Here is a 12,138-nt window from a genome sequence, read left to right as displayed (position 1 = left end):
GCTTTAACCGCTTAAATAACCGGTATTTTATGTGGATTGTAGTAGCTGTAAATAAAATGAAACAAACAGTGAGGCCAAAATATAGTTGTAAAAATATAGCCATTATTATAGGGCACACAGTGTAAGAGTAACTGAAATCAAATCCTTTATTGTAACTGTAAACATTTTCATGATATAGCCAAGATAAAATAATGGGAGCCCAAATAACAATAAAGTCTATACGGGTGCCCTTTTCAACTGATACCAAGCCCGGATTTACATCACAGGAGCCTATAGGCACAGATGTCCTGGCACCCTAGACTCTGCCCTCCATGAACCTACAGACCCCACCAAACTGCACTGCAAGTGTGCTGTCTTGCCCAGCTGTCACTTCTCCCTTACTTTCCCTGTCCATCATAGGTAGCTACAGGTGCCCCTTAGTATTAGGTAGCCAGAGCTAGCCTCAGTATTAAGTAGCTAGTGGTGCCCCCCTGACTGAAGAGAGATCTGGTCAATGGAATGTCGAGACCCAGGTTAATAACCTCTCATTTACACTCCGTTCAGGACTCTGCATAGGTAAAGCTGGAGGGAGGGACTTGGGGAGGGAAGTGAGAAGCCTTTCCATCATCAGGCGCCTGTAGGCACATATACGGTAATCACACCCCTAACAATGTGTTAGGCTAAAACAGTGGTTTTTTTTTATAGATACTGTATACATATGCGCAGAGCAAGATACTGGTTGCTTGGTAGTTAGAAACAACTATTATTTCCCACAATGCAACAAGGTTCATAGAAAGCACACTGTCAGGACCTTGGTGCTGACACACTGTGGGAGGGGTTTACTACAATATCAGCCATACAGACTCTCTTGATGATCTATTTGAGAAAAGGTAAAGATTTATCATGGGAAAGGGGGTTTCAGCTACTGATTGGCATGAAGTTCAATCCTCATGCTGGGTACACACTATGAGATTTTATGGTCGATTTACTGTCAGATCGATTATTTCCAACATGTCCGATTTGCTTTTCGATCGATTTCCAAGCATTTTCCGATCGATTTCCGTTAACTTTACTAGGAAATCGATCGGAAAATTCTCAGAAATCGATCGGAAAGCAAATCGGACATGTTGGGAATAATCGATCTGACAGTAAATCGGCCAGAAAATCTCATAGTGTGTACCCAGCATAAGGTATGCCATTCAGATACTGCAGATGCATTAAAGATTTGCAGGTTGCCAGGCAACTGGTATTGTTTAGGGGAAATACATATGGCATCCTCCATAGCCCTCTTTTAGGTCAGTTGTCCGTTAGCAACTAATACTATAAAACAGTGTGGTAAAAAAAAAAATCTATCTATAGGTGGCCACTAATGATCCAATCTTTTTCATCCAATCTTACCATTTTTGTATAATTAAAGGGACTGTCTAAATGATTAATTCAATATAGTCACTCAATTTATTCTTCTACAACAAAGATTGGATCATTAGTAATCACCTTAAAGGTGCCCATACATGGTACAATTTTTCAATTTTTTTCGATTAGATAATTTAGTTTGATTATGCCATTAAATCGAATATAAAGATTTTTCCAACGTCTGATCGGATTTTTATAGAAAAAAGCGGGATAATCGTTCGTTTTTCTTGATCAAAATAAAAAAAATATTCTTTTCAACTTTCATTGGATTCGATTGTTTTTTTATTGTGCCGTGTATGGGTACCATTAGGCCAACTGGAAAAATCTGATTAGAAGAGTCAGTGGCAGGGACAAATCAGCTCACACTTGTCATGGCGCAAGTGCTGAAATGAACGGTATATTTTGGTACTGTATCACTGCAAAAATAAATAAAATAAAAATGAATGAGTTAGGCTATAAAGTCGGTAAAAAGCCCACTACAAAGGTTAACAGATTTGGGAAACAAGCAGAAAATGAAAAGATAACAGTCCACACAGGCTGAATTGGACCACAGTGGAATATACAGCATCATCTCTGAGCTAAGAAGCAGGTACAGAAATCAATATCTGATGTCTTGCACAAAGAAATGCAGTTTATGTGGCAATAAGAGACAGATTGTGATCAATAGCAGACTGAGCCCAAATCAAACCAGGCACTTTAAAGTGAACCTTGGCATTGCCGCTGTTTTCTTTCTTTGCTTTAGGCTGCTTCCACACAGGGACGTTACAGGCGCACGTTAGTGCAGCCTGTAACGCTCCCCCAGCGCACAGCAATGTAACACAAGTGGGCTGTTCACACTGCCCACGTTGCGTTACATGTAATGCTGCACATTGTAGTGAAAGTGCAGCATGCTGTGCGTTCTAGCGGCTTTAGCCGCGTTAGACTGTTTGCACATGCTCAGTGGGGGGCGGAGAGGAGGCGGGGAGATGCCGCTACAGTAGCGGCGCACATGGCTACTTAATATGCACTGCACTGGAGGCCGCTGATTGGTCGGCGGGACCACGTGATGCGGAGTGTCTCGCTCCGCATCACGTGGTCCCGCCGGCCAATCAGCGCCACCCTTATGTGGATAGAGCCGCCTAACACAGCTCACTCTACCGTCCTCTCCCACACCACCATGCGTTGCGTTAGGGGCACGTTATGCGACCATAACGTCCCCTAAAATGCAACATCTTGGTGTGTAAGTAGCCTTAAAGTGGACCTGAACTCTCTTGCACAGGACAGAAGGAAAACATAGAGAAATGCACCCTGTGTGTATTTAGAGAGTTTAGCCTGTCTGATCCACCATTATCTGTGTCTAATCACATGTTGTAATTTGATCTCTCAGCTATGTCAGCTGACTGCCATGGCTGATAAGCTCATTCGAAAGCACAGGATGTTAACAATATGTCTGCCTCCATGAAAGCAGGAAATAGATACACTGCAGATTTATTGCACGATTTGTATCAGATGTAATAAAGCAATTGTTTTCTTTAAAGGTTTTTATGCTGTTGCTTATCTTTAAGAGCAGAGAGTTCTAAGTTCAGGACCACTTTAAAAAAAAAAAAAAGCTGTCAGTTGTCATACTCCTCCAGTGAGTTCATTACCTAAGAGCCTACTTATTCATGGATTACCAGTTTACACCTGCAAAAAAGTGGATTACATTAAGAAATATCATCCTTTTATAAGAGCTAAATGTCTTATGTTAACCTTAGCACTGAGCTGATGTACAATAATGATCCTGTCCTGCCTGCTATCTCCCAAACCGCTAGTCCCAGCCACATATTGAGGTTTCTACTCTACAGCACACACAATGTTCAAGTACTATGTGTTACACAATACATAACACAAGTTTGCAATGTGCATCACATGCATTACACAAGTGGCGTAAATACCAGTAACATTGTTGTGTACTGTAAATGCATTGCAATTTTACAGTGAGTTTGTGATTTAACCACATTGTTGGAACCACCATGTGATGATGTGATCTACCGTATATCCCTATATAAGTCGAGAAATGTAAGCCTGACTCGCTTAAGTCAGACCAAACTTTCTGACTTGTAGCCAGGATATGTGGTCCAGGGGCTTCTTCTCTCTCTCCTTATGAGTATATACGCTCACTCACTCACTCGCTTACTCACATGACATGCATCAGGAGATGGAGGTAGAGTGATGCTCGCACCCAGGCGTGAGTGAAGAGGAGACCAGAGGAGTCAGTGCCTGGTAGTGGAACAAGTATGTGCGCTCCACTGCATCTGCCCTGTAAATATGCACATGGGGAAAAAGAGATGGACAACCTTGGAGGAGGGAAGGTGGTGAGCGAGGATACTGTGGTGGGGGTAAGGGGGGCATATACTGCCCACCAGTGGTGCTCATCCGGATTCCGGATATCCGAACTACCCAGATAATCCAAACTTTTTCCACTATCCGAACCTTGAATAGCAATTCGGATATTTTTTAAAATCCGAATAGACTATCGAGACTATCCAAAAGAGAGAGAGAGAGAGAGAGAGAGAGAGAGACCGACCTACAACAGGAATTTTAGCTATTTTCAGGTCACTTCCGGTGTTCTATCCAGATATCAGAATCCGGACGGATACTAGGGTTGGATATCCAACCTGGATTCGGATTGGAAAATTTTGAATCCAGATATCCGACCCCGATCTGATAGAGGGGTATCCGGATCTGAATTAGTTCCAGATAGTGAAAAATGGTAGCCGAGCCACAATGGTAGCGAGTGAGTGAGTGAGCGTATATACTCATAAGGAGAGAGAGAAGAAGCCCCTGGACCACATATCCTGGCTACATGTCAGAAAGTTTGGTCTGACTTAAGCGAGTCAGACTTAAATTTCTCGACTTATATAGGGATATACGGTAGATCACATCATCACATGGTGGTTCCAACAATGTGGTTCAGGGGGATAGATGCTGAGCCCGCAATAATTACCAAAGGGGGAGATACTGGCACCACACTGCTTACCAGGGGTGGGGGGCAGATACTAGCTGCACTACTTACTAAGGAAGCGGGTGGTGAGTGCAGATCCTCACACACTGATTAAGTAAGAGGATGAGGAAATACTGGTTCAATTAAAGGATGAGGAGTGAGTAATTATATAAAAACAAAAAACCTTACTGCGTGCGCTCCTCAATTAATAGCAATTCCTCTAACTGGCCTGGATCGCTCCTGTGCTGAGTGTGTGTATCACTCTGTCAATTAGATATATAAGGTATGGACAGGGCGCTCAACAGTTTAAATACAGCTAAATACACATGGGTACATATAACACTTTTACAACCTAAAATTAGCATTCATCATTGCATCAGCTATTAAAAACAGGCAAAAAGTCCCATATCTTCCTCCAGGCTTTGTCAAAAGGATGACACTTTGCACCTTTCTTGCCACAAGCAGTTATATATACGCTCACCAGAAATATCAGCTGTCCCTCTCAGGATCAGCCCACAACACTTTTGGCCCAGCCAGCAACTCCTCGATATTCAGGATTTCTTTCACCTAGTTGCTCCAATCATAAGAAGAGAGAAACTCCAATAGTGTGATACTGTATAGTAAGGGTATATCACTCCACCAGTGCGCCCTATTCACACAGCGGCACCCAGTGCTCCTCCACCAGAAATCAATAAAGCCTCTCACCGTAATGCCTGGCTGACCCAGCACAGACCAGCAGTAAACACTTTGTTGATGACATCAAACTTTCTCCATGCAGTAATATTGCCCTAGGACTCAAAGAGGGCCAGACATAGTGTAAAACCTTCTTTATTTAAAACATTTTAAAAGTAGTGCACTTACAAAAAGGTAGATTCAAATGCGCATATCAGAAAATATCCATCGAGCTCGTGTTAGCGTTCCTCGCTCCTTAGGCCACGCCCAACTAGTTTCGTCCTATGACTCATCAGGGGCTTGGGCCAATAGGGGCGAGGGAACGCTTTATTCTCCCTCCCCTGCATCACATGACCCGTTACGTACGGGGATATTGCAAAGTTCATTCGCCGCCTACCCAAATCAGTTGTATTGGCTGACGGTCACCCTGTCATAGCCGATTATGGCCAATAGGACGGCTCCTCTATCTCCCCATAGCGTCACAACGCCGTTAGACCTACATTGATGGACCCTCCCCGAACTACAATACCCATAATTCCTTTATGGCTGGCAACAGATCAGAACAGACCTCCCATCACATTATGCGGCAAAGTTAACACTGCACAAAGCTTTTAACCTTACCCCCAAACCCTTAATTAATTTCTATAATAAAACAAAATAAAAACAAATAAAACAAATCTAAACGGGCTTCCTCCCCGCAACAATCCTATGCGCAGACCGGACTACATTTCCCAGAAGTCCCAGTTTGTCTACCCACGAATCCTACGGATGCTGGGCAGATCCATACTTCTAAAAACCTAAACACATGCTAAAACTTTTACTAAAACTTTTGACTATAGCCAAATGCCGGACACACAATGCCCCATATATTAGGCCATCTAAGTCTAATTAGCGGAAAAGGTATAATTTTATACTTTTTAATAATAGGTTTTAGTCTGTTAGCCCCACGTATTTGACTGCAGACCAACTGGTATACATGCCACCTAGGAGAAAATTTAAACAGAATCCATGGGATCAAAATTCATCTTTAGTTTTTATGTTATTTAACAGCTGCTCATGAACTTTGCATGGTCCCCTTTACATTGTTAACATAATATGCATAACCTTCCCCTCCTTACAGCATCCCTTCATAGATATTATTAAACCTACATAAATCATTCGCCACATTAACAACTTACTCATATAATCATACTTAACAGCTATACCCCCTATTAACCATCCCAACACACATTGCAGACGGTCCGCAGGTAAAGCCATAGCAAGTACAATCACCCTAATCATCAGCAATAAAACAATTGACATCCAGTTCCACGTTCAACCCCCTCGGTGCCATCGTTTGTAAATCATATATCCACCTAGTCTCCATTTGTGAGATTTCTCTAATTTTATGGCAACCTCTCCATTTAGTAGTTAATTTTTGAATACCACAAAAACTCAGCATTCCAGGGTTCCGTTCATGCTTTTCCAGAAAGTGCTTCGAGACACTATGTCCCTTGAACCCTCTGCTAATGTTGGCAATGTGTTCACCCACACGTTTTTTTAGGGTTCTCTTAGTTCGGCCCACGTACTGCAGCCCACACGGGCACCATAAAAGGTACACCACATGTGTGCTGCAGCAGTGAATGAACTCATTAATTTTAAAGTTCCTTCCTGTCTGATTGGAGACTACTTCTTTACGTCTTACTCCCAATGCCAGCTCACATGTAGTGCACTGCTGACAGGGATAGAATCCCACATTTCCCCATGCATCCGTTTTGTTATTGACCCGGGGCCCATCCACATATGTTTTTACTAATTTTTGTTGCAAATTCTGCGCTCGTCTATAAATGAACTTAGGTTGCTGTGGGAGCACTTTCCCCAAAATGGGATCATTTCTTAACAGCCCCCAATGCTTTTTATATATCTTTTCCACCTCCCTATACTGTGAATTAAATTGTAATAATACCGCATGTTCAAAGGGATTGGCCCTGCCCTGATTCTTTGTGCTAGTACCCCTAAAAACCTGTAAGAGTTTATCCCTTCCCCCCTGTATCACTTCTTCTGATACTGCTTCTAAATACTGTCTACTGTATCCTTTTTCAACAAACCTTTCTATTAGCATTTCTGCTTGTATGATATAGTCACTTATATTCGAGCAATTCCTCCTAATCCTACTCAGTTGCCCTTTAGGAATGTTAGACATCCAATTGGGATGATGACAACTCCGCGTAGGGATGTAAGAATTCCTATCAGTTTTTTTAAAAAAGGTTTTGCTCCCCAGGGTACCTTCCCTCTTCAAAACCACAATATCAAGAAACTCAATCTCCTCATTACTATATTTCATGGTGAGGTTAATCCCCAGTGGATTATCATTGAGCCACTGTACATATTGGTTCAACTGTTGTTCATCCCCCTCCCATATCCAAAATAAATCATCTATGAAACGTTGCCAATTCCTAACCTTTCCACTCTGTACCATACCCAAAACTTCTCTTTCCCACTGATCCATGAAGATATTGGCAACGCTGGGGGCATATTTTGCCCCCATTGCACAACCAACCACCTGTAAATAATATTTCCCATCAAACCAAAAGTAATTGTGTGATAACGAAAATTGTAATTTATTTTGTTTTATTATAGAGATTAATTAAGGGTTTGGGGGTAAGGTTAAAAGCTTTGTGCAGTGTTAACTTTGCCGCATAATGTGATGGGAGGTCTGTTCTGATCTGTTGCCAGCCATAAAGGAATTATGGGTATTGTAGTTCGGGGAGGGTCCATCAATGTAGGTCTAACGGCGTTGTGACGCTATGGGGAGATAGAGGAGCCGTCCTATTGGCCATAATCGGCTATGACAGGGTGACCGTCAGCCAATACAACTGATTTGGGTAGGCGGCGAATGAACTTTGCAATATCCCCGTACGTAACGGGTCATGTGATGCAGGGGAGGGAGAATAAAGCGTTCCCTCGCCCCTATTGGCCCAAGCCCCTGATGAGTCATAGGACGAAACTAGTTGGGCGTGGCCTAAGGAGCGAGGAACGCTAACACGAGCTCGATGGATATTTTCTGATATGCGCATTTGAATCTACCTTTTTGTAAGTGCACTACTTTTAAATTTTTTAAATAAAGAAGGTTTTACACTATGTCTGGCCCTCTTTGAGTCCTAGGGCAATATTACTGCATGGAGAAAGTTTGATGTCATCAACAAAGTGTTTACTGCTGGTCTGTGCTGGGTCAGCCAGGCATTACGGTGAGAGGCTTTATTGATTTCTGGTGGAGGAGCACTGGGTGCCGCTGTGTGAATAGGGCGCACTGGTGGAGTGATATACCCTTACTATACAGTATCACACTATTGGAGTTTCTCTCTTCTTATGATTGGAGCAACTAGGTGAAAGAAATCCTGAATATCGAGGAGTTGCTGGCTGGGCCAAAAGTGTTGTGGGCTGATCCTGAGAGGGACAGCTGATATTTCTGGTGAGCGTATATATAACTGCTTGTGGCAAGAAAGGTGCAAAGTGTCATCCTTTTGACAAAGCCTGGAGGAAGATATGGGACTTTTTGCCTGTTTTTAATAGCTGATGCAATGATGAATGCTAATTTTAGGTTGTAAAAGTGTTATATGTACCCATGTGTATTTAGCTGTATTTAAACTGTTGAGCGCCCTGTCCATACCTTATATATCTAATTGACAGAGTGATACACACACTCAGCACAGGAGCGATCCAGGCCAGTTAGAGGAATTGCTATTAATTGAGGAGCGCACGCAGTAAGGTTTTTTGTTTTTATATATTTACATTGTGTCACCTGTGCGGCAAACTCAGTACAATATGGAGGTCTTCAACATAAGGAATAGAGGAATCATAGACATTGATAAAATCTTTGTCAAAGAACCAGATCCCAATCATCAAAGTGCAGATGGCTTATTTAAGCAGCTGCAGCATTTGATGATAAGAGAAACCAACACCTGGTGGGATCTGGCGAGCCTCAAAAAGCAGGCAGCAGAAGGAATCATCCCTAGGAGATATAGATGGGATGTCTTGCCTAATGATGGGGAAGAAAATGATGAAAATGATAGGGAGTTAGGGGAATTTTTGAATAATTGTGGCATCAACCTGTTAAAACTATTAGCAAAAAGAAAACAAAATAGGCTTGATAGGTTGGGTAAAGAGATTGATAACATTAAAAGTAGGTTGGAACCCTTCAAAGAAGAGGAGGAGTTTAATACCAGTGCAAATAATTTAAGTAAAATAATACAAAAGTGTGAGAAAGAAGTATGTGAAATCAGGATTAATAGGTTTCAAAATGACTGGCAGGATTATAAGAAAAAGGTGGCCTATAAATGGCAAGTGGAACATAGTAAAAGGAAAAAGAAAGAGGAGGAATCAACTAAAACCGACATAAAAAATCAAGATATCACTGATGAAATGGAGGCCAGTGGGGGAGGTATGCCCAATTGTGATCAGGGAAGATTACAGGATTATGGGGTCAGCCATTGGAACAGGGGGGGCCCGGTTGTGAGAACGGGGAGAGGAGCTTATGGTTCACCTATTAGAAGGATCCCTAGGGTGGAGAGGGAAGAACAGTGGGAGGCTCCCAGGTACAATAGAGGGAGGGGTCAGAGAGGTGTCAGGGGGCCCTATGGGGGGAATCCTCGGAACCAGCCCATAATGCCAATGTACAGTCCATATAGGAAGAACCCGGCCAAAGGCAGTTGGGAAGAGAGAGAAAGAAGAATCGGGATACCTCCAACATATAATAGATATGAACCACTTGAGCGTGAAACAGATGAAACAGTTCACCACCATTTTTTAGGGGACAGGAGAGGGGAGTTGGATCAGTGGCAACAATTAGAATACCAGATAAGGAGTACAAGAAAAAGAGAAATAGAAGAGGACACAGAGGGGGCGGATCTGAAAAGAAGGAAGTAAAGAATACAGGTATTTTTAATATCAGTGGGGTCGAGGTGACCCCAGCTGAGTTAAAGATTCTAGACAAAGGTTTGAAATATGCCCCAAAACAAGGGGTAAACAAGTTCAATGTCTATATTGACACTCATAAGTTTATCAGGAAAATGAATATAAAAAAATATTTTCTGTCGAAAGAGGGCCCTTCAAATAGAGCCAATATAGGGGGAGCAGTACAGCAATATGTCCACACTAACTTAAGGAACCGTTCCACGTTCAATCCACCGGACCCAATGAAAGATAGCACCATTAAAAGCTTTAAAAATATGGTATTGAAGGACCTAGAAGCAGTAAGAACCAATACTAATAGAACTGAGATTAAGCAAATTAATGAACTGAGTAGGAGGAAGGAAATTCTCATAAGACCAGCAGATAAAGGTGGGGGGGTGGTTATTATGCACCAATTACAGTATAAGCAAGAGGTATATAACATTCTTGGGGACACTGTTACTTATAAGCAGTTGAGAAGTGACCCAACAGGTGAGTATAAAGAGAAAATGAGGAAAATTTTAAGGGGAGGGCTTGAAAAAGGTATATTGAATGATGCGGAGTTCAAATATCTAATGATTGATGCACCACGGATACCGGTGATGTATATCAATCCAAAAATCCATAAGAGTCAGACACACCCCCCTGGCAGGCCCATTATAAGTGGGATAGGAGGATTGAATCAAAGATTAGGGGAATATGTGGATCAGTTTCTACAACCGGTTGTGGGGGCTCTTCCACATTTACTTAAAGATACGAAACATTTTCTGCAGACCATCAATGGTATTCAGGTTAATGAGAGAAGCATACTAGTCACAGCGGATGTAACGGCCCTTTATACCATAATACCGCATGAAAAGGCATTGGAGGCTGTCGAGAGAGCACTGGGGGAACAAAAATTATTGGATAAGGAGCAGATTAAGTTTATTTTGGAGTTATTACAATTTTCGTTATCACACAATTACTTTTGGTTTGATGGGAAATATTATTTACAGGTGGTTGGTTGTGCAATGGGGGCAAAATATGCCCCCAGCGTTGCCAATATCTTCATGGATCAGTGGGAAAGAGAAGTTTTGGGTATGGTACAGAGTGGAAAGGTTAGGAATTGGCAACGTTTCATAGATGATTTATTTTGGATATGGGAGGGGGATGAACAACAGTTGAACCAATATGTACAGTGGCTCAATGATAATCCACTGGGGATTAACCTCACCATGAAATATAGTAATGAGGAGATTGAGTTTCTTGATATTGTGGTTTTGAAGAGGGAAGGTACCCTGGGGAGCAAAACCTTTTTTAAAAAAACTGATAGGAATTCTTACATCCCTACGCGGAGTTGTCATCATCCCAATTGGATGTCTAACATTCCTAAAGGGCAACTGAGTAGGATTAGGAGGAATTGCTCGAATATAAGTGACTATATCATACAAGCAGAAATGCTAATAGAAAGGTTTGTTGAAAAAGGATACAGTAGACAGTATTTAGAAGCAGTATCAGAAGAAGTGATACAGGGGGGAAGGGATAAACTCTTACAGGTTTTTAGGGGTACTAGCACAAAGAATCAGGGCAGGGCCAATCCCTTTGAACATGCGGTATTATTACAATTTAATTCACAGTATAGGGAGGTGGAAAAGATATATAAAAAGCATTGGGGGCTGTTAAGAAATGATCCCATTTTGGGGAAAGTGCTCCCACAGCAACCTAAGTTCATTTATAGACGAGCGCAGAATTTGCAACAAAAATTAGTAAAAACATATGTGGATGGGCCCCGGGTCAATAACAAAACGGATGCATGGGGAAATGTGGGATTCTATCCCTGTCAGCAGTGCACTACATGTGAGCTGGCATTGGGAGTAAGACGTAAAGAAGTAGTCTCCAATCAGACAGGAAGGAACTTTAAAATTAATGAGTTCATTCACTGCTGCAGCACACATGTGGTGTACCTTTTATGGTGCCCGTGTGGGCTGCAGTACGTGGGCCGAACTAAGAGAACCCTAAAAAAACGTGTGGGTGAACACATTGCCAACATTAGCAGAGGGTTCAAGGGACATAGTGTCTCGAAGCACTTTCTGGAAAATCATGAACGGAACCCTGGAATGCTGAGTTTTTGTGGTATTCAAAAATTAACTACTAAATGGAGAGGTTGCCATAAAATTAGAGAAATCTCACAAATGGAGACTAGG

At 42.1% G+C, this 12,138-nt stretch overlaps 1 protein-coding gene across 2 annotated transcripts in view; it reads right to left on the bottom strand.

Annotated features, from left to right (window-relative positions):
• HTR2C (5-hydroxytryptamine receptor 2C) overlaps window positions 1–12,138 on the bottom strand; it is a 731,884-nt gene that overhangs the window by 505,584 nt on the left and 214,162 nt on the right. The gene's annotated exons all lie outside the window — the stretch shown is intronic.

The sequence above is a fragment of the Hyperolius riggenbachi genome, chromosome 8, assembly GCF_040937935.1.
Source record: "Hyperolius riggenbachi isolate aHypRig1 chromosome 8, aHypRig1.pri, whole genome shotgun sequence".
Lineage (NCBI taxonomy): Eukaryota > Metazoa > Chordata > Amphibia > Anura > Hyperoliidae > Hyperolius > Hyperolius riggenbachi.
The sequence above is the reverse complement of the archived record's forward strand: the minus strand, read 5'-3'. Positions and strand labels throughout refer to the sequence as shown.